At 49.0% G+C, this 26,912-nt stretch overlaps 1 protein-coding gene across 5 annotated transcripts in view; it reads right to left on the bottom strand.

Annotated features, from left to right (window-relative positions):
- LOC119965106 (drebrin-like) overlaps window positions 1-26,912 on the bottom strand; it is a 284,430-nt gene that overhangs the window by 170,432 nt on the left and 87,086 nt on the right. Inside the window, exon 1 of one of the 5 annotated variants that reach the window (XM_038795411.1) lies at window positions 2,478-2,568. The exons of the other annotated variants lie outside the window; for them this stretch is intronic. The gene's annotated coding sequence lies outside the window, so the exon portion shown is untranslated. Of the gene's footprint in view, window positions 1-2,477; window positions 2,569-26,912 lie in introns of those variants that run through there. 5 annotated transcript variants of the gene reach the window in all.

The raw sequence follows: 26,912 nt of genomic DNA on the forward strand, positions 1-26,912 counted from the left end.
TGATAGTCCCTGGTCGAGGAGACACATCATGTGGCAAAGTCATATAGATTTTCCCTGGCTAGACCAGGAGAAAGAATTGCAGGAGTGGGCCTTATGTTTGTTTGTTGTTTTGGAAATTCTCCCAAAACTGAGCAAAGCATTTTCGACAGTGACCCAACTTTATAACTGAATGAAACAGGAAGACATGGGGCTGGATTCTCCAAAAATGGGGCTATGTCCCCACGCCAGCGTAAAAATGTTGGCATTTCACTCTTGACTTTCCTTAAGAAAGTACTTAGCGATTCTCCTACCTGCAGGGGGCTGGCAGGGCCCCAGAAGTGGGGCCCCGCATTTCCGGTCGGGAGTCCACGCATGCGCAGCGAACGCACCGTGCGCGATGGCGGACTCAGACCGCAGACCGCCATCCAAAATGTAGCCACCCTCCCCCCCAACCGAGATTGCGCGCCCGCGGATCCCTGCTGCCCGATTGCTCCCCCGGCCGTCCATGAGCCCCCCCCCCCCCCCCCCCGGTGATTGATTTCCCCCCACCAGAGCGGCCACAGACTGAGTCCGCAGCTGCCACCAGCCATTCCCAACGGCCAATACGTGGTTAGAACCACACCATCGTGAACTCTGCCAGTTTTGCGCAGAGAATCGTGGGGGAGGGGTGTGCTGGGGTTCTGACAATGGCCTCCCCCCCCAGCTACATTGCGTAAATTTTACGCATTCGATTCCCGAGTGATTCTCCGGGGACAAGAGAATCGCTTCAGCAGTGCCGGTCCTGATTTCCTCGTAAACGGCCATTCTCCGCCCCCGCGCCGAACGTGATTTCAGCGCGAGGCTGCGGAGAATTCAGCTCCTGAACTCTTTGGAAGCTGGACTTTTTGTAAACTGTTTCCTATAAATACTGTAATCCTGTGGTGAGCGTGTTGCAATGTATATGTTTGCGGCGTGGGATTATCAGTTGCATAAAGCATGAATAATGATTTTCTTTAATTTAGCATATTAATTGCCTGCTAGGTAATGGTTAGTCGATGTTGCTTTTTGTTTGTTTCTTACAGTTAAAGTCTTAAACCTTTAAATCCTGTCATGCAGTTCCTATACATTGGTCATTTGAATATCTGGAGTAAAGAATTCAATTTTTTTTAAAAGTTATCCCCGTCTTTACGAAGACATCAACACACTAAGGAGGGTGACCTAAAGCTTAAGTTGAGTTTTAAAGAGCTTCTGAATAAAGAAAAAGTGATGATTGAGAGAGGTTTAGGTAGGAATTAAAGATCTCAGATTCTAAGCAGCTAATGATACAGTCTCTGGGTAGCTCAAAACCAGGATACACAATAGACTCAGATTGCAGGACTGCAGAGATCACTGAGGCTTGTCGGGCTGAAGGAGGGAGTGAGATAGGGAGTCGTGAGGCCACGGAGGATTTGAAAACAAGGATCAGGATTATAAAATCAAGCTCTTGCCAGACTGAGGACCGATGTAGGTCAGCAAAGCAAGGGTGATGGGTGAACGGGATTTTGTGTGAATTAGGATGTAGGCAGAAGAGTTTTGGATGAGCTGAAGTTTAGGAGAGTGAATGATTGGAAACCAGTCAGGAGAGTATAGGAAAAGTTCAACCTAAAATGTAACAAAGGCATGATGAGCATTTGAGCAGATGAGTTGAGGCTAGGTTAGAGATGTTTGATTGACGTGATGAATTTGGAAGTAGAAGGTTTTGGTAATAGAGCGGATATAGGGTCAAAGACCTTTCCAGGACCAATTGTAACATCCTGGTTGTGAACAATCTGGTTCCACCTCAGATAGTGGCCGGGCTCACACAAACAAAGACAAAAAAAATCAATTGCCATAGCTGTTTTGTTTGATTGATGCCATAGTTAAAGGTACGAGGATCAACTGATGCACAAAACATATTGATGAAGAATTTGATCAGTTTTGGTCTGGGTCACAATGACTCTGTTTGATGCTGACCAACTAACAGAAATCATTCAGAAACATTAACAAGCTCCTCATGAAAGCTGAATGTACCTACTCAGAGAAAAAGGCTGAAAAAGAGGAAGGCAGGTCCCAACACCATCTGTACTTTCAAATTAGCATTATTCTCACTTCTTCAAATGACACTGATTAACCTTTTGAACGCTACACCCCTTCCTACTTTCGCATAATATGTTTCTCCACAGATGTTTATTCTGTTGGGTGCGAATGGAGAAAACGTCTCCTGTCGTCATCGTGCAAACTGTAATATGTACTGAATCAGCCCCTGATTCAGCAATAATTACAAAAGCCTAGAGACTCTCAGAGCAGCAAAGAAAATCAGATGAGGTACTATCATGTGATAATGAGGTCTTTATATGTTCTGATTGCAGAATCTTGTTTTTGGAAAGGATAAAAATACATCCTTTGTGGTATTAATACTCTCAAAATTGTTGCATCTTTAATGCCTCAGAAAGATGCTCAATAGATTTGTAGAAAGATTTCAAACAAAATTGGACTCTTACCTGTAATGTTCGTGTCTTCAAATCAGCTGTTAGATAAAAGTTGATAGAAAAAGCTCAGACCAGGATGAGAATATATATTAAACAGGTAAGCTATCAGCTTTCAGGCAGATGCAGTGTCTGAAGAGCAAAAAAAGGAATGGAAGGAGATTTATACTAATACTATGAAAATTGTACGATCTGGAAAGCTGCTGTCTATATTCATGATTGATGATTTTTTATATATTTATACAGAAGATGGCAACAAATTTGGAGACTGATTTTGAAAACTCACTCCACTGGACCATCTGCTGGCTAAATCTTCAGCTACAATGGGTGGGATTCGCCATTCCAGAGTCTAAGTGCTCCTGCAAGCAGAGATTTGGAACATTTTGCGTTCCGCTAGGAACGCCAGGGAGCATGCAAATGGGCCAGCACACCTCCTCATGTGCATCCCGTCCGAATCCCGATTCTCTAGCCATGTGATTCGCTTAAGTCGGGAATGCCATTGAGAGGCTGACAAGCTGGAGTAGCTTTAAGCACTCCATTCACCCTAGATTCTCATTCCAGCCGAGAAGATGTCTGCTAAACAACTGCTTCCTTGATGCAGATGTCCACAGGATTTTGGACGCCGTTGAGGAGAGGAGGGGACACACTTTCCCAGGGTGGGGCAGAGACAGCCAGCTGTTATGAATAAAGTCTGGGATGAGTTGGCGGATGCAGTGGCTGTTGGCAGCCTCACCGAGAGGTGCACAGCAAGAAGAAGATGAATTACCTCCTTTGAACAGCTCAGGTGACTAACCACTTATGTGACCCTAACATCACTCCTGTCCTTGACCCCTGAGATCTGCCTCCAAACCCTTTTATGCCAATAACACTCCACTTAGCAATGTCCCTCAGAACTCAACATCCAGGAACCCCCAACATGCCCTGCCTCTTTTGGCCAGGCACCTTGCCCACATGTGCAGCCAATTAGAAACCGCCCCCATTAAACTGTCCTGCCGGCGTCTCACTATATCCTTTCTGTGTCCCCAAGGATAAAGCGGGGCATAATCAAAGGGAGCGTCAGAACATGGGAGGTGGTCTGCCTGACATATGGATCCATGATGCTGTTCAAAAGAGGGCCATGGAACTCCGGCAGGGGGGAGAATAGGAGTGAGCTGTGGCTGAAATGGAGTTCAGAATGCATCGAAGAGGTGAGAGTCCAATGCAACTTTATCCAGATGTCTTATCTCAAGTGAGTCTTTCATCTTGCACAACCATGTCCTTCCTAGCGGCTGGCCCCTTGTCCTCTGTCTTCCAGGATCCCCATCAGACTTGGCTGGACTGTCCAGGACTGCTGCCTCCCACCTCCAGAACCTCAGCATACAACAGAGCAGACCTCCAGGATAGACACCAAATTAAAAAAATAAAATAACTAAACTTTATTAGTGGCACAAGTACGCTTATATTAACACTGGTGAGCACCACACACGTGCTGAAGCACATCGGTGGAGGCAGGGACTCCCGAGGGAGCAGCGGTCGGAGGGCTGCCCGATACCAGGGAACAGTTGCCCCCAAGACTCTGGAAAAGATGATCTCATCACTGGTACGGATGCAGATTCAGAATCTATGGAGGGGGTGTCAGCTGCATTTCAGCACCTGCAAGTACAACTGGAGGAGTCCGATTGCCTTTAGACGCAGGAGATATTGTTGACAATGCATGATACCCAGGCCAACACGGATAGGGTGGCATCTGCGGTAGAGGGCCTGGGGCAAGATTTCAGAGCTACGTGCCAGGATGTTCAAGGCTTGGGTCTCACTGTGCTGTCCTTGGCTGAGGTAGAGAGATGAGAGGAGCAGGAGGAGGCCTTTTGGCCCTTCAAGCCTGCTCTGCCATTCATCACAATCATGGCTGATCATCCAACTCAATAGCCTAATCCTGCTTTCTCCCCATAGTCTTTGATCCCATTGTCCCGAAGTGCTATATCCAGCCGCCTCTTGAATATATTCAAAGTTTTAGCATCAACTACTTCCTGTGGTAATGAATTCCACAGGCTCACCACTCTTTGGGTGAAGAAATGTCTCCTTATCTCTGTCCAAAATGGTTTACCCTGAATCCTCAGGCTGTGACCTCTGGTTCTGGACACACCTATCATTGGTAACATCTTCCCTGCCTCTATCCTGTCTAGTTCCGTTAGAATTTTATAAGTCTCTATGAGATCCCCCCCTCATTCTTCTGAACTCCAGCGAGAACAATCCCAACCTAGTCAATCTCTCCTCATATGACAGTCCCACCATCCCTGGAATCAGTCTGGTAAACCTTCACTACACTCCCTTGAGAGCAAGAACATCCTTCCTCAGAGAAACTGCACACAATACTCCAAGTGTGGCCTCACCAAGGCCCTGTACAATTGCAGCAACACATCCCTGCTTCTATAATCAAAACATCTTGCAATGAAGGCCAACATACCATTAGCCTTCTTTACCGCCTGCAGCACCTGCATGCTTACCTTCAGCGAATGGTGCACAAGGACACCCAGGTCCCGCTGCACACTCCCCTCTTCCAATTTACAACCATTCAGGTAGTAATCTGCCTTCCTGTTATTGTTTCCAAAATGAATAACCTCACAATTATCCAAATTATACTGCATCTGCCTTTGGTTTGCCCACTCGCCCAACCTGTCCAGATCTTGCTGTAGGATCCCTGCATTGTCATTACAATTCACCCTCCCACCTAATTTGGTATCATCTGCAAACTTTGAGATATTACATTTTGTTCCCTCATCCAAATCATTAATATATATTGTGAATAGCTGGGGTCCCAGCACCGATCCCTGTGGTGCCTCACTGGTTACTGCCTGCCAATTTGAAAAGGACCCATTAATCCCTACTCTTTGTTTCCTCTCTGCCAACCAGTTTTCTATCCATCTCAATACATTTCCCCCAATCCCATGCGCTTGAATTTTGCACAATAATCTCTTATGCGGGACTTTGTCAAACGCCTTCTGAAAGTCCAAGTATACCACATCGACTGGCTCCCCCTTGTCAACTGTACTGGTTACATCTTCAAAGAGTTCCAACAGATTTGTCAAGTATGATTTCCGCTTCATAAATCCTTGCTGACTCTGACTGATCCTGCCACTGCTTTCTAAATGTTCCGCTATAAATTCCTTGATAATGGATTCAAGCATTTTCCCCACTACCGATGTTAGGCTTACTGGTCTATAATTCCCTGTTTTCTCTCTACCTTCCTTTTTGAATATCGGAGTGACGTGAGCTACCCTCCAATCTGCAGGAACAGTTCCAGAGTCTATAGAGTCCCAGAAGATGACCAGCAATGCATCCACTATTTCCAGAGCCACCTCCTTCAGCTTTCTGGGATGCAGATTCTCAGGCCCTGGGGATTTATCCGCCTTCAATCCCATCAGTTTTCCCAGCACCATTTCTCTACTAATGTTGATCTCCCTCAGTTCTTCCCTCTCACTAAACCGTTCATTCTCCAACATTTCTGGGATCTGCTTTGTGTCCTTATTTGTGAAGTCAGAACCAAAGTGTGTATTTAATTGCTCAGCCATTTCTTTGTCCCTTATTATGTATTCCCCTGTTTCTGTCTGTAGTGAGCCTACATTTCTCTGTGCCAATCTCTTTCTCTTCACATATCTGTGGAAACTCTTAGTGTCAGTCTTTATGTTGTCTGCAAGCTTCCTTTCATACTGTACTTTCCCCTTCTTAATCAATCCTTTTGTCCTTCTTTGCTGAATTCTAAACTGCTCCCAATCCTCAGACCTATTATTTTTCTTATCCAATCCGTATGCCTCTTCCTTGGATCGGATACTGTTTCTAATTTCCTTTGTAAGCCATGGATTGGTCCTCTTACCCCCTTTGCTTTTGTGCCAGACAGGAATGAACAGTTCCTGTAGTTCCTCCATGCGTTCCTTGAATGTTTGTCATTGTCTATCCACTGTCATCCCTTTAAGTAACTCTCCCCAATCTATCAAGGCCAACTCACGCTTCATATCCTCATAGTTCCCTTTAATAAGATTCAGCACCCTAGTCTCCGAATCAACTACTTCACTCTCCATCTTGATAAAAAAATTCTATCATGTTATGGTCGCTCATCCCCAAGGGGTCTCGTTCAGCCAGATTGGCAATAATTCCCTTCTCATTACACAGTACCCAGTCTAAGATGGCCTGCTCTCTAGTTGGTTCCTCCAAATATTGGTCAAGAAAACCATCCTGTATACACTCCAGGAATTCCTCCTCTACGGCATTGTGGCTAATTTGATTTGCCCAATCTATGTGAAGATTAAAATCACCCATGATTACCGATATTCCCTTATTACATGCATCACTCATTTCTTGTTTAATGCCATTCCCAACCTCACCAGTGCAGTCTGGGAGTAAATATATGACACCTACTAATGTTTTTTGTCCCTTGGTATTTCTCAACTCTAACCATACAGATTCCACATTGTCAGAGCTAATATCCTTTCTCACTATTGTGTTAATTTCCTCTTTAACCAGCAGTGCCACACCACCACCTTTTCTTTTCTGCCTGTCCTTCCTAAATACTGAGAACCCGAGGACATTCAGTTCCCATCCCTATTCACCCTGCAGCCATGTCTACGTAATCCCAATTATATCATACCCATTTATATCTATTTGCACGATTAGTTCATCCACTTTATTGCAAATGCTCTGTGCATTAAGGCACAGAGCCTTTAAGTTTGTCTTTTTCACAATGCTTGTCTTGCTCCCAATATTTTTCTCTACTGCCCTGTTTGAATTTTGTCCTTGGTTTCTCCACCTATCACTTTTCTTATTCATTTTTCTACCTTTTGCTTTTGTCCTTGCTCCCTCTTTCTCTGACTCCCTGCGTAGGTTCCCATTCCCTTGGCATTTTAGTTTGAACACTCCCCAACTGCTTGAACAAATAGGACATCAGTCCTGCCCAGGTGTAACCCATCCAGTTTGTACAGGTCCCACCTCCCACAGAACCAGTCCCAATGCCCCAGGAATCTGAAACCCTCCCCCCACCACCATCTCTTTAGCCAAGTATTCATCCTCTATATCCTGTCATTTCTACTCGGACTAGCACGTGGCACCGGTAGTAATCCTGAGATCACTACCTTTGAGGTCCGATTTCTTAACTTCCTTCCCAGCTCCCTGTATTCTGCCTTTCGGACCTCATTCCTTTTTTTCCCTATGTCGTTTGTACCGATGTGTACCACGACCACTGGCTGTTCACTCTCCCCCTCCAGAATGTCCTGTACCTGCTCCGAGACATCCTAGACCCTAGCACCAGGGAGGCAACATACCATCCTGGAGTTTTGTTTGCGGCCACAGAAACGCCTGTCTATACCCCTTACAATTGAATCCCCTATAACTATTGCACTGTCACACTTACTACTCCACCCCTCTGCAGCAGAACCAACCGTGGTGCCACGAGTTCCCCAAATGGTTCCAAAATGGGATATCTATTCTGCAGGGGAATGGCCACAGGAGATTCCTGCACTACCTGCCTCGCTCTCTTGCTCTGTCTGGTGGTCACCCATTCCCTTCCTGCCTGTGGAGCTTGAACCTGCAGTGTGACCACCTCTCAATACGTGCCGGCCACGATATTCTCCGATGTACTCACCTGTACTAGGTGCAGCACAAAAACAGCCTAGCCACGGGCGGACATGACCCAGGCACAGATGGATATTGCTGCGGAGCTCCAGAGCTTGGCCCACTTATGGCTCAGTGCATTGAGGGCATTGGCAAGGCCTTAGCCAATCGCAATAGGATATTACACAGTCACAGAGAGACATGACCGAGGCAATGAGGGACATGGCTCACTCGGTGAGGGACTCTCCCACTCACAGAGCAGCTTAGCTGAGGGCGGCAACACCATGGTTCAGACAAGGGTGGGTCTCCAGGTCTGGAACCGCCAGAAGACGTTGAGGCCTCGGGAGCTCACTCCAGTTGTCCCTCAATCCCACAGAGTAGCCCGGGGGCCAGCTAGCACCGTGGGGGAGGAGGAAGGGATGGATCCCATTCTGGGGGCCTCCCACAGGGGAGGCACTGGAACACTGCAGCCCTTCTGAACCACACCCCCCCCCCCCCCCCCCCACCCATCTGACACTGATGCATCTGATGGGCAACAGGCAGAACAGGGTGACACGCTGTCATCTATGACACCCGAATGTCAGCCGGGCCCATCCAGGAGAGCTGCCAAGGGCATCACAGGTTAGAGGACACCTCCACTCCTGATGTGCAATCTGGGGGAACACCTAGAAGGAGGCCACAGAAGTTCAAAAAGATAGACAACACTTAAGTTGACACGGGTGTAGTTGAATATAGTGAGTCAGGGGATGGGTGCAAATCTGTATAAATACCTCATTACAGCGCTGATGCCGATCCCAGGTCATTGTCTGTGTGGAGTTTGCACATTCTTCCCATGTCTGCATGGGTCTCATCCCCACAACACAAAAGATGTGCAGGGTAGGCAGATTGGCCATGCTCAATTGCCCCTTAATTGGAAAGAAAATTGGGTACTCTAATTTTTTTTAAAAACACACCATTAAACACTTTTTCATCACCAATATGATCCGCCTCCCACAGTTATCCCACAGGTGGGAAGGTCTGGCTGGGACTGGGCCTGTTATTTTTGGGTGGGGGGTGCTTGCATGGGGAGGGGGTTCAGGATGAATTGGACCCATGGGCGTCCCACAGGCATCCACCCTCATCGAGAAGTGACAGACCATGGGAGTGTGAGACTGCCGAGTATGGCAGCATCCCCAATCTGAGTGAATGCATGCTCCATCTTCTCCCCCCCCCCCCCCCAGAATAATGTGGCCCATGAGAAGGAGTCCCCATCGTACAAGAGACCATGCGGGCGGACAGTGGTGTTATCTAAAAGATAAGAGTTAGACTTTGTCACACAATGAGGAGCAGCAGAGCTCTTCTCACAGAGAGTCATTATCATCCTCTGCCCCACAGCCAAGACCCGCTGATACTGCCAATCCAGACCCAACACTCTGCCGAGATGACCCTCGGAGGGGGAGGAGGAGTTGTGGTCATGGGAAGGAGTGAAAGGCTATGGGGAGGTTGGGGTGAAAGGCTGAGGAGAAGGTGGGGTGGACAATGGGACAGAAGAGACCGAGGGCAAGGGGAGGGGGTGTGCTATGGCAATGGAGCTGATGGTTTTTTAGCTTCCTAGTTGGCAAATCAGAAGCTGATCAGGTTCTCCCTCGTTCAAAGGCCTTTAAGGCCTTTAAGGATTTGTTCCTTGTCGAGCCAGGTCCAGGTCCTTGCCTGGCACATCCTGGACACCATTCTTGTCCGACGAGGCCTGCCTTTCATCCCCCTCCTCCAGCATGTCGCCCCATTGTTGCGTGATTTTGTGCAGGACACAGCAGGCCACCATGATGTGTGCAACCCTCTGGGGGCTGTATTGGAGAGCCTCACCAGAGTGGTTCAGGCAGCAGAAGTGCATCTTCAACAACCCAATGCACTGCTCGTTGATGTTCCTGATTGAGCATTGTTGTAATGCCTACCCGCCTCGGTGTGGGGCCTCTGGACAGGCGTCATCAGCCATGACCTCAGCGGGTAGGCCTTGTCACCCGCTAGCCAATCCCTCACCCGAGGTCGCGTCTTAAAGGAGCTGGGGACCTCCGAGTGAGCCAGGATGTATGTATGCATCGTGCATGCTGCCTGTGTATCCTGCACAGACATGCACGATGTGCAGTGGCTGACCTGATGTGGTGCCGCATTCATACCTCCTCCTTCTTGCCCTGCTGGTCGGCCAGCACTTAATCCTCACCAACTGGCCCCTGCTGTTCTGAGGCAGGCTTCTGTCATGCAAGGTCATCAAAGGTCATGAAGCTTGTAAATACTTGCGCCAAATCATGTCCGCATGTGAGGGGTAGAGCATAATGGGGCTGGGGGGGTGGGGGGGTGGAGCATCCAAATGAATGCAAAGAAGCTGTTTTCATGTTCCTGCTGACGAGGGGCAGGAATCTGGCTATGGCCGGCGGGGTGTCAACAGAGACTGGGGTTTGGCCTGCCACCCGGCGCCGATCCCGTTTTTGGAGCGACGCGAGATTCTATCCCCAACGGGGATTCCCGTTCTAGAGGCAGGGAATGGAGAATCCCGACCAATGTTATGGGCAACTGATTACATCCAGGATTTCCACTCACATTTACATCAACTGTGTCAAAATCAAATGTTGACATAAAATCATGGCCAAACATTAGAAACTGAAATTACACACATTCGTCAGTTTTTAAAAAGAATAAGATGTGATGTGCCATCAATTGTACGTGAGACGAGTGCTTTACAAAAGTCAGGCTTTAATAGACTAGAACATAGCTCTGCGATCGTCTACAATGGAATGGACGATCGCCGGGCGTTTGTCCATTTAGACCTCGTTAATGGAGGCGTGGTTAACTCAGCCTCTCGGCCAAGAGGCACATGACCGACCAGGGCCAATGGTAAGCCGGTGTTCTGCCCCAATGGCAGACAGGTATGCAGATCATATCACCACATTCACCCCTTGCGGAGAAGGAAGGCGGGGGGGGGGGGGGGGGGGGGGGGTGGGGGGTATGAATGAGAGCCGGGGTGGGAGAGAACTGGTGATACGAGTAGCAGCCGGGAGGATAAATTTTCTCTCCTTTCTCTTATCGAATTTGGGGTTTCCCACTGGCCCAGACAAAACGATATGTACACAAAGTCCATGGAGCTGTAGAACTTTAGAAAGGTTCGATCAGTCTTTTTGTAGTCCTTGACGTCCTGGCAGACCGCCGCAGTGGAGGAGTTGACGTCGGGTCAGCCGATGGTTCCGCTGACGTCGTGGAGTCCGGGAGCGATGGACCTTGAACAGTCTCCGTCACCTGAGCTGGCCGTGGAGACGCCATGGATGTGGAATGGGGAACCTGAGTGGGGTGCTGGGGTGAAAAAAAAAGAGGGGGGGTCTGTGGTGGGGGGGGGGGGGGGGGGGGGGGGGAGAAGGCCGCACGCCGGCGGGTGCCAGGTCCCGGAGGGAGACCGTGTCCTGCCGACTGTCGGGGTACTCCACATAAGCGTACTGCGGGTTAGCGTGGAGTAACTGGACTTGTTCCACCAACGGGTCGGACTTGTGCACCCGCACATGCTTCCGGAGCAAGATGGGTCCGGGGGTGACCAGCCACGTCGGGAGAGGGGATCCGGAGGATGACGTCCTGGGGAAAACAAGAAGGCGTTCATGAGGTGTCTGATTAGTTGCGGTACAGAGGAGTGAGCGGATAGAATGTAGGGCATCGGGGATAACCTCTTGCCATCGGGAAATAGGGAGATCTCTGGACCGGAGACCAGTAGTATGGTCTTCCAGATGGTACCATTCTCTCGCTCGACCTGTCCGTTACCCCGGGGGTTATAGCTGGTCGTCCTGCTAGAGGCAATGCCCCTGTCGAGCAGGAATTGACGCAGCTCGTCGCTCATAAAGGAGGACCCCCGATCGCTGTGAATGTACGTGGGGTAGCCGAACAGTGAGAAGACGGAGAGGAGGGCCTTAATGACGGTCGATGTGGTCATGTCGGGGCAGAGAATGGCGAAGGGAAAGCGGGAGAATTCATCAGTCACCGCCAGGAAGTAAATGTTGCGGTTGTTAGAGGGAAGGGGCCCCTTGAAGTCAATGCTGAGACGTTCGAAGGGGCGGGATGCTTTGATCAGGTGTGCGCGCTCGGGGTGGTAGAAGTGCGGTTTGCACTCAGCGCAGATGTGGCAGTCACGGGTTAGTGACCTGACTTCCGCGATGGAGAAAGGCAGGTTGCGGGCCTTAATGAAATGGTATAGGCGGGTCACCCCTGGATGGCAGAGGTCCGCGTGGAGGGAGCGGAGGCGGTCTATCTGAGCGCTGGCGCAGGTACCGCGGGACAGGACATCAGGAGGCTCATTGAGCTTCCCAGGACGATACAAGATATCATAGTTGTACGTGGACAATTCGATCCGCCACCGTAAGATCTTGTCATTCTTGATCTTGGCCCTTTGTGCATTATCAAACATGAAGGCTACTGACCGTTGGTCTGTGAGGAGGGTAAACCTCCTGCCGGCCAAATAGTGCCTCCAATGTCGCACTGCTTCGACTATGGCCTGGGCTTCCTTTTCCACAGAGGGGTGGCGGAGTTCGGAAGCCTGGAGAGTTCTGGAGAAGAAGGCCACGGGTCTGCCCGCTTGGTTCAGGGTGGCCGCCAGAGCAACTTCTGATGCGTCGCTCTCGACCTGGAAGGGACTCGTCGATGGCGCGCATCGTGGCCTTTGCGATGTCCGCTTTGATGCGGCTAAAGGCCTGGCAGGCCTCTGTCGACGGCGGGAAGGTCGTGGTTTGAATGAGGGGACGGGCCTTGTCAGCGTAGTTGGGAACCCATTGGGCGTAGTAAGCAAAGAAACCATGGCAGCGTTTGAGGGATTTTGGGGTATTGGGGAGAGGGAGTTCCATCAGGGGGTGCATGCGTTCGGGGTCGGGGCCTATCACTCCTTTACGCACTACGTAGCCGAGGATGGCTAGACGGTCGGTGCTAAACACGCACTTATCCTTATTGTATGTGAGGTTAAGGAGTTTTGCGGTTTGGAGGAATTTCTGGAAGTTGGCGTCATGGTCCTGCGGGTCGTGGCCGCAGATGGTGACATTATCAAGATACGGGAAGGTAGCCTGTAATCCGTACTTGTCGACCATTCAGTCCATCTCCCGTTGGAAGACCGAGACCCCATTTGTGACACAAAACGGAACCCTAAGGAAGTGGTAGAGGCGCCCATCAGCCTCGAACGCGATGTACATGCGGTCACTCGCGCGGATGGGTAGCTGGTGATAAGCGGACTTAAGGTCCACAGTGGAGAAGACCTTGTATTTCGCGATCTCGTTTACCATGGTGGAAATACGGGGGAGAGGATACGCGTCCAGTTGCGTAAACCAGTTGATGGTCTGGCTATAGTCGATGACCATCCGGTTTTTCTCCCCAGTCCGGACCACCAGCACTTGGGCTCGCCAGGGACTGTTGCTGCCCTCGATGACCCCTTCCTTCAGCAACCTCTGGACCTCGGACCTGATGAAGGTCCGGTCCTGGGCGCTGTACCGTCTGCTCCGGGTCGCGACGGGTTTTCAATCGGGGGTGAGATTAGCAAACAAGGAGGGGGGGTCCACTTTGAGGGACGCGAGGCTGCAGACTGTGAGGGGGGGTATAGGGCCGCCGAATTGGAAGGTCAAGCTCTGCAGGTTGCACTGGAAGTCCAGTCCTAGGAGTGTCGGTGCGCAAAGGTCAGGGAGGACAAGGAATTTATAATTTTTAAAAAAATTTCCTTGGACCGTGAGGTCCGCGATGCAGCAGCCGGTGATGTGGACGGAGTGCGAACCTGAGGCTAACCCGATTTTGTGTGTTACCGGATGGACAGGGAGCGCGCAGCGTCTTACCGTGGCAGGGTGAACAAAGCTTTCCGTGCTCCCGGAGTCCAGCAGGCAGCCCGTCTCGTGGCTGTTGAGGTGGACCAGCGTTGTCGTTTTGGCGAGCGTGCGTGAACGTGACTGGTCGAGCAGAACGGCCACGAGTCGTGGAGAAAATCCGTGTCCGTTGTCGGCGTCCGAGTCGATGCTGGAGGAACCTGCGTGCCAGTCCCGGAAAGCGGTGGCCAGGATCCGCCCGTGGAGTCGGGATCCCAAGATGGCGGCGCCCAGGACCCGCACGTGGAGTCGGGGCCCCAAGATGGCGGTGCCCAGGACCCGCACGTGGAGTCGCCGCCCCAAGATGGCGGCGCCCAGGGCCGGCACGTGGAGTCGGCGCCCCAAGATTGCGGCGCCCAGGGCCCGCACGTGGAGTCGCCGCCCCAAGATGGCGGTGCCCAGGGCCCGCACGTGGGGTCGGCGCCCCAAGATGGCGGCGCCCAGGAGACCCTCGTAGTCGCTGGGGGCGGGGCTAGCGGTGCCGGCGAGCCGAGTGGAGCGGCTGCGAGCGGGGGAGGTGAGGCGCGCAGGCCAGGCACAGGAGCCCGGGGGCGGGGGGAGAAGACTCGGGCGGCGGGCAGGTAGGGACCGGGAGGGCCCGGAGAGGCGAGCATGTCGGGTGCCGGGGCCCGGGGGCGGGGGGAGACTCGCGAGGTGGACAGACAGGGACCGGGAGGGCCCGGAGAGGCGCGCAGGCCGGGCGCCGGGGCCCGGGGGCGGGGGGGGAGAAGCTCACGAGGCGGACAGACCTGGAGAGGCGCGCTGGTCGGTCGGCGGGGCGTGAGTCGGGAGGAGCTCGGTGCGCTGGAGCGGCCCCGGAGGAGAGAGAGAGGCACACAGGCCGGTCGCAGAGGCCTGGGGGCAGGGGGGTGGGGGGGAAGAGTTTTGCATGGCATCCAGAAGAGCCGCAGCCAGCGTTCTGGCCTGGCAGACCGTGGAGTAGTGGCCCTTCTTCCCGCAGCTCTTACAGAGGGCGGAAAGGGCTGGGCAGCACGCGCGAGGGTGTTTCGCGAGCCCGCAAAAGTAGCAGCGGGGCCCCGTGGTCTTGTCGGGGCGTCCCGCGGCACAGGCCTGAGGGAGGTCGGGAGCGGCGGATGGCGGTTGTGAAGCGTGCCAGGAGGCCTGGCTGGGGTCATAGAAGCGGGTGTTTTGATCAGCGACCTCCAGAGAGGAGGAGAGAGTCAGTGTCTCAGTTAAGCTGAGGGCATCTCTCTCCAGCATCCGCTGGCGGATAGCGGGGGACAGCATCCCAGCCACGTAAGCTTCTCTGATCAGTAGTTCCATGTGCTCCGTAGCTGAGACTGCGAGGCAGGAGCAATTCCTCCCCAGGATATGGAGGGCCCGGTAATATTGGTTTAGTGACTCACCGGGGAGCTGCTGTCTGGTGGCCAGCAGATGTCGGGCGAATACCCTGTTGACTGGTTTGATGAATTGTCTTTTAGCTTTTGTATTGCGTCATCATAATCCGTTTCTTCTTTGATTATTGCGTAGGCGTCGATACCCACGCTGGAGTGGAGGACGTGCAGCTTCTGTGCCCCGGTGGGGGGGGGGGGGGGGGGGTGGTTGTTGATGCTAGGAACCCTTCGAGGCATGTCAGCCAGAGTTGGAAAAGTTCTGCAGAGTTCGGAGTTTGCGGGCTGATGCGGAGGCATTCGGGCTTGATGCGGAACTCCATCTTCAAAGTCTTAGTCTATTCAATTGATGTGCCATCAATTGTACGCGAGACGAGTGCTTTACAAAAGTCAGGCTTTAATAGACTAGAACATAGCTCTGCGATCGTCTACAATGGAATGGACGATCACCGGGCGTTTGTCCATTTATACCTCGTTAATGGAGGCGTGGTTAACTCAGCCTCTCGGCCAATCGGTCGAGAGGCACATGACCGACCAGTGCCAATGGTAAGCCGGTGTTCTGCCCCAATGGCAGACAGGTATGCAGATCATATCACCACATGTTCCAAGAATTCTGATATCTTGCTGCTGGAGATGGTCCCAAATAGATTTCCGTGTATGTTTTGTTGTGGAAAATGAATGCAAAATGGCAGATAAGAGAGCCAGCGATAGAAAACATTATTTTCCTCCTTTTCTCTCCATTGATTGGTAAGGAATAAATGAGCACAAAACCACCGCACCACTGTGCCAGGACATGCCCATGGAAATGGCAACCACATCCCCATATTTGATATGCTATACATAAGACCAAGATTTTCCAAATCCTCTTCCACTAGAATCCAAAGTAATACACACCTCGCGCTGGATTAGGAAATAAGCACATGATTTTCAACACTCCTGCCTGGCACGTTACTCATCCATCCACTTCCTTGTAACATGACAAAAGGAGTTGAAAATAGCTATGACCCAACTTCCCAGTTTTTACTTTCGCCTCCGTTTAGGAAATACGAGTGAAGAAATCACTCATTATCTCATGTTCGATATTTATAAAATAAATTGTGAAGATGCCGCTGAAACTCAAACCTGTATTTGTTGTTTAATTTTGTTGCCACTGAAGCCACTAACGTAGATTGGAATCCAATATTATCTTGATTCAGAGGCTCAGTCGGGTTTGGGTTTATTTGATTCTAAGCCGCTGGGAATTAAAACCTACTCTAAAACGTACAGTATTAGTACAAATTATGGCATCATAGATATGTCAATCAATGCCCATAATGCATCAACAATTAGAAAGTCATCTATAGTAACACAGCATACGTGATGGAGGTACCATGTAGCAAAGCACTCATATTACGCATGTGCCATTTTCTGGAGCTGTGCAAATATGTACAGGGAAAGAGTAGCAGTCGTGCAATCCCACCACCATAACTGCTCTCCCAAAGCCCCTCATGGAATGACACCACTACAATGGAATGAATACCCTGCGCCGTTGAACCGCCAATAATTGATATTCTGTCAATTCAAACTTTGAAGGTCATTTTCTGGAGTAAACGTTTTTACATTAATTACTAACAAATATGATAAATCAACATGTGACATTTTGTTTACCAGAATTATTTTATTCCAGGGAGCTAAAATTATTTTGTGTTAGATGAAGAATGGGATACCTGGTTGAGGTCACAGCAATATGTTACCCCCAGCTTACATTACCCCATTGTGATTTACTATTTTTTCTAAAAATAGAGCTAAGAAGAAAACATTGAAGAAAAAATTATTTTGCTTGCTGCATTGATAAATTTGTTGGTCTCTGAAATGTGCAAAGCATAGTCGGCAATGGGGGATTTGTTCATTGTGCAAGTATTTGGCACCAAACTAGTGATCAAAGTGACACTCAAACAATATGCAGCGGAATTCTCTGTTCCTGACACGAAGGGCTGGATTATCTGCCATGGTTGAATGGTGGAGCAGACTCGATGGCCAAGTTGCCTAATTCTGATCCTATGTCTTATGGATTCCTTGTGGGCGGGATCCTCCGCTTCGCTGGCAGTGGACCTTCGCCCGCGGATTTCCCGACGGTGTTGGGGTGCGCCGGGACAGAGAATCCCACCCTAAGTGTTGATGTGGCGCAGGATTCAAGAACTTCCACGACAGCAAAACTGGCACCTGGATCGATTCAGCAACTGCTAAGGGGCTAGCACCGGCGCCACATGGAACACAATCGATTTTAATGAATAACGGTGCAGGATTCGCTGGGTCCGTGATTGCCACTCGGGAGGCTGACAAACTGCAGCCGCATATATACATTTCACTCCTCACACACACCATTCGGCGAACAGGATAGAACTGGTTGCACTGGAGTGCGCCCATCCCGCTGATGGGTTGGTTGGGGCCAGAGGGTATCTAATGGGGTGGCCTGGAGAGACACCCATATGACCTATGGCTCTAAATTCACAGTGGGCAGTCAACGGTGGCATCGTGCATGGCTAACTTGCAGGCCTTGGCAATGGTGTTCTGTGCCCGTCCACCCCGACCCCACGGCCCACCTCCTGGCCACAACCCCCCGCTTCTTTCCTCAGCCCTGGCAGAACTCCCTCCCCCCAAACCCGGCCAGCGGAACGACTGTCAGCAAACTATGGTCACGTTGGACACTTTCCATACCCCCTCGCTCTCCCTCAACAGCCACGATGCCTGTTTCATGATTTTTAGAAGCACAAGTGAACCATGCGGTTGGATACTCAGCCTATTGGAGGTGGAGAATCACAGAGGCCCCGGAGAATACCGGGTCAGGCCCGCTAATGATATGCCAAGGGTATTTACTGTACATGCGAGTGGAATGCATTGACGCCGCTGTCGAGGCACCGGGGAATTGCAATTTCGCGTAAAACCCATTACCCACCACGATTTTGACAATCGCGTTTCCCGATTCCGGCGTCAGCTGACAGAGAATACTGCCCATGATCTATTATTTCAAGGGATGCAAAGGTCCAAAGAGACCAATCAAAAATGAGGGAGAAACTATTGTATCTATCCTGCTGGACTTAAAATGTAACAAAATATTCTGTGTATTAACAGTACTAGAGATCACTCTGAAACTTGACGTAACATTTGCCTTTATGGAGGTAATGCATTAAGGAGAACTACTACGCCCTTTAGATTTCAATTAATCTTCCAGAATGAGCGTCATAAACGTACAATTTTCAATCAATGTTCCTGAATTACTGGAAGGTTCTGCTGTATTGCTGGGTCAGGTTATTACTCTGAAAAACATGCATGGCAGCATTTTCTGTGCCAAGGCAAAAGCTAATTCTGTGAAGTCAGCAAGTCAAGGATTAACTCTGGAAGCTAGCTTGTGAAGACTTTCCTGATTAGCGGACAGCTGGGGTTGTTTAGCTCACTGGGCTAAATCGCTGGCTTTTAAAGCAGACCAAGGCAGGCCAGCAGCACGGTTCGATTCCCGTAACAGCCTTCCCGAACAGGCGCCGGAATGTGGCGACTAGGGGCTTTTCATAGTAACTTCATTGAAGCCTACTCGTGACAATAAGCGATTTTCCTTTCATTCATTTCACATTGCACAAATTACAGGACAGGGAACAATCCTCAGGACAGGATTTTTCTAGAAGCATCTGTGACTTCAGTGTTTGAAAGTGTTCTAAAGTATTTTAACACAATAGATGCCAGGTTTAAATACAATGAAAAGAAGAAAAAATTACTGGAGTATGGAACGCTGAACCCCCTTACCTGATATCCTTTAAGTGGTATAAACATTTTAAAGTCAATATTTTGATAATTATTACCCTTGGATACAAGGCCATGGGGACATGGCAGGTAAAGATTGTAAGTTGCACTTATATTGGAAGGTCAATAACTAGCAAGCGTTACACAGCATTGTGGTTCTTACTTTAAATGATAATGCATTGATTTTGGGGAAGGGATAGAACATAGAACAGTACAGCACAGAACAGGCCCTTCGGCCCTCGATGTTGTGCCGAGCCATGATCACCCTACTCAAACCCACGTATCCACCCTATACCCGTAACCCAACAACCCCCCTCAACCTTACTTTTTAGGCCACTACGGGCAATTTAGCATGGCCAATCCACCTAACCCGCACATCTTTGGACTGTGGGAGAAAACCGGAGCACCCGGAGGAAACCCACGCACACACGGGGAGGACGTGCAGACTCCGCACAGACAGTGACCCAGCCGGGAATCGAACCTGGGACCCTGGAGCTGTGAAGCATTTATGCTAACCACCATGCTACCGTGCTGCCCATATATAAGCATTTTAAATGCCAGTCCATTGAAGGAGGTTATATTGGAAAGAGTAACATCTTCTCACCTGCAAGGAGTCAGTACGGAGTTAGGGATATCAGTTCTTCATGCTTAGAACCAATAAAGGGTGTACTCATTATTAATCCTGTTATCAAAGAGAGAAAAAAATCTACTCAGGAAAAGAGGATAATCATGCTGAAGTCCTGTTATGTTTTTGTAGTTGCTTGAGCATTGACATGGTTAATAGCTCAGGCTAGATTTTGTCCACTGCTACATGAACAGCTTTAGCCTTTACTTCAACTAGTGATGTTGAAGATGGACAGTCACCTTCATATGTTCTGGTAAGAATTCTTCAAATTTTAATTAGGTCGTTTCAGCCATCCGTGAGATTGGATATTTTGTTCTCATCAGCAGTTCCAAAGTGCACACTTCAAATGACTTAAAATGATTGTTTGCTGGACCACAAGACAGGTCAAAGATGATGCATTTTAGATGGGAGAAAACATTCAGAGCTTTGACCATGGGGCAGAGCTAGCAATGCCACAATGCAATGTGTACAATATTCTTAAAATCCTGAAGGAAAATGCTCTTCCCAACGATCTGTCGAACCAATGTCCTCCCAAGGAATTAGATTTGAATATTTTATATTTAATTATGTTTAATCAGGGGAAAAGTGAACAGGATAAAACGGGATAACTTTTTAAAGTCAGGTTTTTGCTCGATACAGAACTTGAGTCTTGCTGAAAAGGGAGAGATGTTTTCAAAGCTTTTCATCTTTCACTCTTTGGGCCAAAAGCAAGAATGCCAAATAATCACACCAATTAATGCTGTAAGAGATAAAGATGCTGATTGGTTGGCTGGTTGACTCGGATTGCCCATACATTGCGATAGAGAAATGCACACTCACTAAGCTCCCGGGTAATTAAGAAAAGGCGCAAAGCTTGAATGTGGCAACTAGGGGCTTTTCGCAGTAACTTCATTTGAAGCCTACTCGTGACAATAAGCGATTTTCATTTCATTTTCATTCAGTCATTAGTTTGCAGAGAATGGGCCCCGTAGAGCTATATGAATTTCAATGTTTATATTGACCGGTGAAGGTAGGTTTGTGGTGGACTTGCACAAATTCGCAAATGGGTTAATGGCCTCCATGTTAGGATCTAAAATGTGTTCAGACTACCTCAATTTACCATGGAAAGGCAAAGCATTTCATAAATCTGAACAAGTTAAGCAAGTTGTTTCAGGTTGCTACTATGCAGTGGGTGCGAGAGTGATATTTTCCTGATGCAAGATGTTGCTGCTAGTTCAAAAAAGACATTTGCTTACCGCTCAACTGGGAAATGTCGTGTATGAATGTTGGTGCCAGTGTGATGCCAGGTGTATGGATCATACGTATCAGCAATTGACAGATTGAATCAAAGAGGATGTTTCTTCAGTTGTTCATAATAGGCAGAGTACAGGCCATTCTCAACCAGCCTACACTTGTAAAACGCAAAGAAAATCACGACTGTTAGATGTGATACTGTGATTGGACAGCACTCGCTGAACAATACTGAGTGTGCTAATGGCAACTAATTAAAGATAATCAGTTGATCTTGGAGCCTAACTCACTTCTGCTTGTTATAAGTGACATTCATTCACTTGCTCTTTGTAAAACGGAATATATTCATGTCTTGCACCCTTTTTGAATTATCCAGCACCTTGGGAAGCCTATGATTGCTTTCTCCATGGCAACCCCTTGGGCAATTAGAGTCAACTTGCAAACCAATTAGCACCCTTTTGTCCTTTGGTTAAGCATTCTTGCATTGTGCTGATGAGGAAGACAAAAAGCTTTGGCAACCTGTCCCCCTTTCCAATAATATTAAATCAGATTCTTTACAGATAATTGTATGCTTTAATTAGTAAGTAATTGTTCCTGCAGATACTATTTAATCTAAGATGAACACTGCAATAATTTAATTACCTCCATAGTATGAAAGGCCTGTGTAGTTCTAGTCCTCCCACTTACAACAAACTTGTTTTGATGTGGAGATGCTGGCGTTGGACTGGGTGAGCACCAGAAGAAGTCTTACAATACCAAGTTAAAGTCCAACAGGTTTGTTTCGAATCTTTAGCTTTCGGAGCACTGCAACTTCCTCAGGTTTATGTAGACAGCAGCTTATATCAATAAAAAAGTGAGGTCTCAGCCCGTCATTTCTCTACAGACCAATATCAAATACTTTATATATCAATGTCAATGTGTACAAACTCTGGCATCTTTAATTCAACAATGTATTGATGTCAAAGAGCACTAAACACATTATTCTGTGGCCACTTATGTCAACAGGTTTTTTATTCACATGTGACACGAGTGAGCATAATATATGTGTCAAGAAAACAATAAGGCTCATTAGGTCTATAAATTAGATCTATTGTAGCCGTCAAGCCTACAGTTTCTAAACCAGTTTAATACTGTTAAGAGTATACATTTTTGCATCAAACGGAGAGTTGTTACTAATATGTTTGTTGGAAGCTTAACTCTTATTTGACATTATAGTCAATGACATAGGTCCCTATGTATTCACCGTCACAAGGGTTAACCATCACAAATATTCATATAGTATATTCATTGTTTAGAAGGCATTTCAAGAAATCATGTCAATTTGGCACCTACAATATGATAGATGCATAATCAACCAGCTAAACCCTCAGCAGTATAAAAAGCCTCATCAAGCTTCATTAAATAAATGAAACACATTGTAGCATTAAGAGCAGCTATACAACACATTGTGCCAGTCTGCATCACATAATGACATATATCTTATCCCTACGCCCATGTATTGTGCAAATAGCATGAAATGCACAATAGTTTGTGACATTTTGGAATAGATTGCAATAATGCTACATGGTGCATAATGCTCAATGTCCTGTTTCGAACAGGCTCCATTACAACAGAATCACCCATATGCTACACAACAAGGTTTGCTGGCTCCCAAACTGGTCTTGCCTGCATGACTAACCTGCTTCCTAAATATCCCCAAGGTCACTGATAGCATTTGTATTAATTTAGAACTTAATTTCTTTTTGGAAATGGCTGATTTTTTTTTTAAATGAACCACTTGGTCCTGACGGTCTGCCTATCTACTTTATTGTGGATTACAAAGGGTAATGGATGATTTTTCACTCAGATATCAAGTGGTGACAGAATGCTTTCACTCCTTTGCTCTGGAGCACATAAGGGTGCACAGCACTATATTGTAGCTGATTCTTTGGGAGGCAGGATAAGTAGTCTTGGAGGAGGGACTAGGGAATAAGATGGAAGTGTCAGTGTAATGGAGCACAGAGGGAATTAGTTGACATCAGTTCCATTATTAGATTGGGAGAGAGAGAGAGAGAGAGAAGAGGAGGAGGATAAAAGAAAATTCCTGCAGATGCTGGAACCTGAAACAAAAACAGAAAATACTGGACAATCTCAGCAGGTCTGACAGCATCTGTGGAGAGAGAGAGATGGGAGCTAACGTTTTGAGTCTGGATGACTCTTTGTCAAAGAAGGAGGAGGAAGTTGTTTCGCACATGTCAAGATCCCACAACAGCCAATGAAATGAATGACCAGGTTTTACATTCAGTGGTATGGGGTAAGGGAAGAATGTTGACTGGAATATCTTTCAAATGATGCCAAGGGATATTTAATGACAGCCTGAAACCCTGGAGCAGATGGAAAATGCTTAGTTTAATGTCTTTTATGAAAGACGGTGGGGGGGGAGGGGGGGGGGGGAGAGAATGTGTTCACACAGCATTGTTATGTGCAAGCTGTATAGATTCCCCTGGGTTAGATAGCCACACGGGCCACACAGAATCTAGACTACAGCAATAACTGTTCTAGTATAACAACATTTCATCGGAAGGTAAAGCAGTTTCAATGCTCTGGTTCGGAATTTTAGGTGTACAGTGTACAGAATAGCGCAGAGCATCAGAGGGTGAAGTTCCCCATTGCTGGCTGTGCGAGGAGGTCTTTAACCAGAGGTGATGGTTCAATTGATAACCAGCCTGTCTTCTCTCTTTGATGGTGCAACTAAAAAAGGACTGCTGAATGTTTTATACAGAATATTTAGGGCGTGATTGAACTAAATGGGAACAAAGTCCCACAGTGAGCATGTTTTGCCGTGTGTTTCCCAGCGCTTGCAGTGCTGAGAGACACAAGGCTATAAAACCCAACTCACGTTTGATAAGGGACCTCAGTGGGGAACGCGCGGCCAGGGTCGCACGTAGCCCCATTTTGAACACTGAGGAGCTCCGCTCGCCCCAGTGCAGGGAGATCGGGATTTCATTTTTAAATGGCTGCCAAATCTCCGAGGTTGGAGGAACCTCCAACCCCGCAATGCACTATAGGAAGGCCTTCCCCCCACCCCTCTCAACACCCATGCAGGGCACTACTGGTCCAATCACACCCACACAAAACATGGCAGCTTGGCACTTTGGTCATGCCAACCTGACACCCACAAGCACCCCACCATCTGAAAGTGCCACCTGGGCAGTGCCAGGGTGCCACCCTGCCCAAAGGGCATACACTTGGGGGCCTTCAATCCCCTGGAAGACCCCCATGAGTGCCATTCCATCTGGTCCCCATTGGTGGAGACCAGTACTGAATGGTACTTGCCTGATATCTCAGAGGCAAAGGGTATAGATCCGAAAGCTCAGGTACCTCGGGAATCTGCACATTAAAGTGAGACTAGCTGTCTTGCTCTAATATGCAGATTTGTTAAAAAGTGATCTTGCCCAGAATGGGTGGGATTTGCATCGCAACATCTGGCGAGATCAGGTTGGATCTCGCGACGTATTGCGCACAAACTTATAAAATTATGAAGGGAATCGATAGGATAGATGCGGGCAGGTTGTTTCCACTGGCGGGTGAAAGCAGAACTAGGGGGGCATTGCCTCAAAATAAGGGGAAGTAGGTTTAGGACTGAGCTTAGGAGAAACTCCTTCACCCAAAGGGTTGTGAATCTATGGAACTCCTTGCCCCGTGAAGCAGTTGAGGCTCCTTCATTAAATGTTTTTAAGATAAAGATAGATAGTTTTTTTGAAGAATAAAGGGATTCAGCCCATCGAGTCTGCACCGGCTCTTGGAAAGAGCACCCGACCCTATCCCCATAACCCAGTAACCCCACCCAACACTAAGGGCAATTTTGGACACTAAGGGCAATTTATCATGGCCAATCCACCTAACCTGCACGTCTTTGGACTGTGGGAGGAAACCGGAGCACCCGGAGGAAACCCACGCACACACGGGGAGGATGTGCAGACTCCGCACAGACAGTGACCCAAGCCGGAATTGAACCTGGGACCCTGGAGCTGTGAAGCTATTGTGCTATCCACAATGCTACCGTGCTGCCCTTTAAGGGTTGTAGGGCGGGATTCTCCCAACGGGAGTCTAAATGCTGACGCCAGAGTAAAAACCGGAGTGTTTTACTCCGGCGTCGGCACCCGTTCCCAGATCCCTATTCTCTGCCCTCCGTGGGGCTAGCAGGGGCGTTGCCTGATTTACAGGGGCGGGGCCTCAGCGCAGCATCAGAGACCCGGTGCCCGACACGGTGCCTTGGGTCCCGCGTATGCGCAGTTGGGCTGCCGCCAACTAGCGCATGCACGGTGGTTGTCCTCCCCCAGACCGCCCCGCACAAAAATGGCTCGTGGATCCAGGCTTGAAGAAGTCCCGCCCATGGTGTTCGGGCCGGAAAGTGGAGCTCGAGTCCAAAAAAGATCAGCCATGATCTCATTAAATGGCGGAGCAGGCTCGAGGGGCCAGATGGCCTACTCCTGCTCCTAGTTCTTATGTTCTTATGAGCCAGGTAGATCCTGAGACAGGGTCTCCCGGCTTTTATCGGCCATGCTGCACTGCAGCAAGCTGGTGTTCGAGTGCACTGTGCCATTAAATTGCGCCCTTAGTGTTTAGGGTGAAACTAACTGTAATTTAGCATCACTTGGCCAACTTGATTCGCAACAGGTGTGGAAGTGAACATGTTTGGATGGGACAGTGTTTGGGCAACCTTTTTCCACCATCTTCATCTTCACTCCAATTGCTCCCTCCCTGTCCTCCAATGTATCAAATTTTAAATCCTCATCCTCAAATGTTCTTTCACCTACCCAGTGTTACATTTCAAGGCAAAGATCAAAGTGCACTTTTGATTCTATCAGATCTGCTGTCTCATTCATAAGAAACTATATGTGCCCATTTAGGTTTTAAAACTGACTTATTTTGATGCATGTCCCTCTTCAAAATAAATTGAGCTCCGCATACTTGGATTCACTATCATATCATCTTTACTCATAGATATCATACTAAACTTTTCCCTACTTTAAAAGTTCAATCAGGTCAATGCAATGCTGGGGAGTTCTGCATTATATTTAGGATGTTGCTGCACAGCACAATTAGGAGTTTCATAGAATTCCTACAGTGCAGGAAGAGGCAATTCAGACCATCGAGTCTGCACTGACCCTCTGATGGAGCACCCCACTAAGGCCCATGCCCCCGCCCTATTCCCGTAACTCCACCTGACCTTTTTGGATACTAAGGGGCAATTTAGAATGGCCTATCCACCTAACCTGCACATCTTTGGGCTGTGAGAGGAAATCGAAGCACCCAGAGGAAACGTAGGGTGACATGGGGCAAACATAGAGGGCGAGATTCTCCCAAAACGGGAGAAATCGTAAAGCTGCCGTAAAACCCGGGCGGGTTTACGGCAGCGCGTCCCTTCCCGACCGGGGACCGATTCTGGTCCCCGGTCGGGGCTAGCAGCCCGACGCCGTAGGCTCCGGCAAGACGGGCTTAACGAAAATCGTCAAGCCCGCTTGCCGGAGTTAGCGCCGGCTGACGCGTCATATGACGTCAGCCGCGCATGCGCAGTTTGGAAGACTCCAACCCGCGCATGCGCGGGTGACGTCATCGCGTTTTGCGCAAAACCCGCGCATGCGCGGGCCGGGTTGCCCCTCAGCCGCCCCGCAAATGGATACTGCGGGGCGGCGGAAGGACAAGTAGTGCGCGGGCATCGGGCCCGCTGCCCGCGATCGGTGCCCACCGATCGCGGGCCCATGGCACCCTTGGCACGGCCGTGGTACGGCCGTGCCAATCGGTGCCATGGTTATTAATAGCGAGTTTGTGACGCCGTTTTTACGAACGGCCAGACCAGGTGTGTTTGCCGTTCGTAAAAACGGCGGAAAGGGCTGGGACTTCGGCCCATCTAACAGCTGTGAATCGCTGCCGGCCGTAAAAAAACGGCGGCAGCGATTCGGGTTGGGACTTCGGCGGGGGGGTGGGAGAATAGCGGGAGGGCGGCAAAAATGTCGGGAAGGCCCTCCCGCTATTCTCCCACCCATCGTGGGGGGCGGAG

The sequence above is a fragment of the Scyliorhinus canicula genome, chromosome 4 (genome assembly GCF_902713615.1).
Source record: "Scyliorhinus canicula chromosome 4, sScyCan1.1, whole genome shotgun sequence".
Lineage (NCBI taxonomy): Eukaryota > Metazoa > Chordata > Chondrichthyes > Carcharhiniformes > Scyliorhinidae > Scyliorhinus > Scyliorhinus canicula.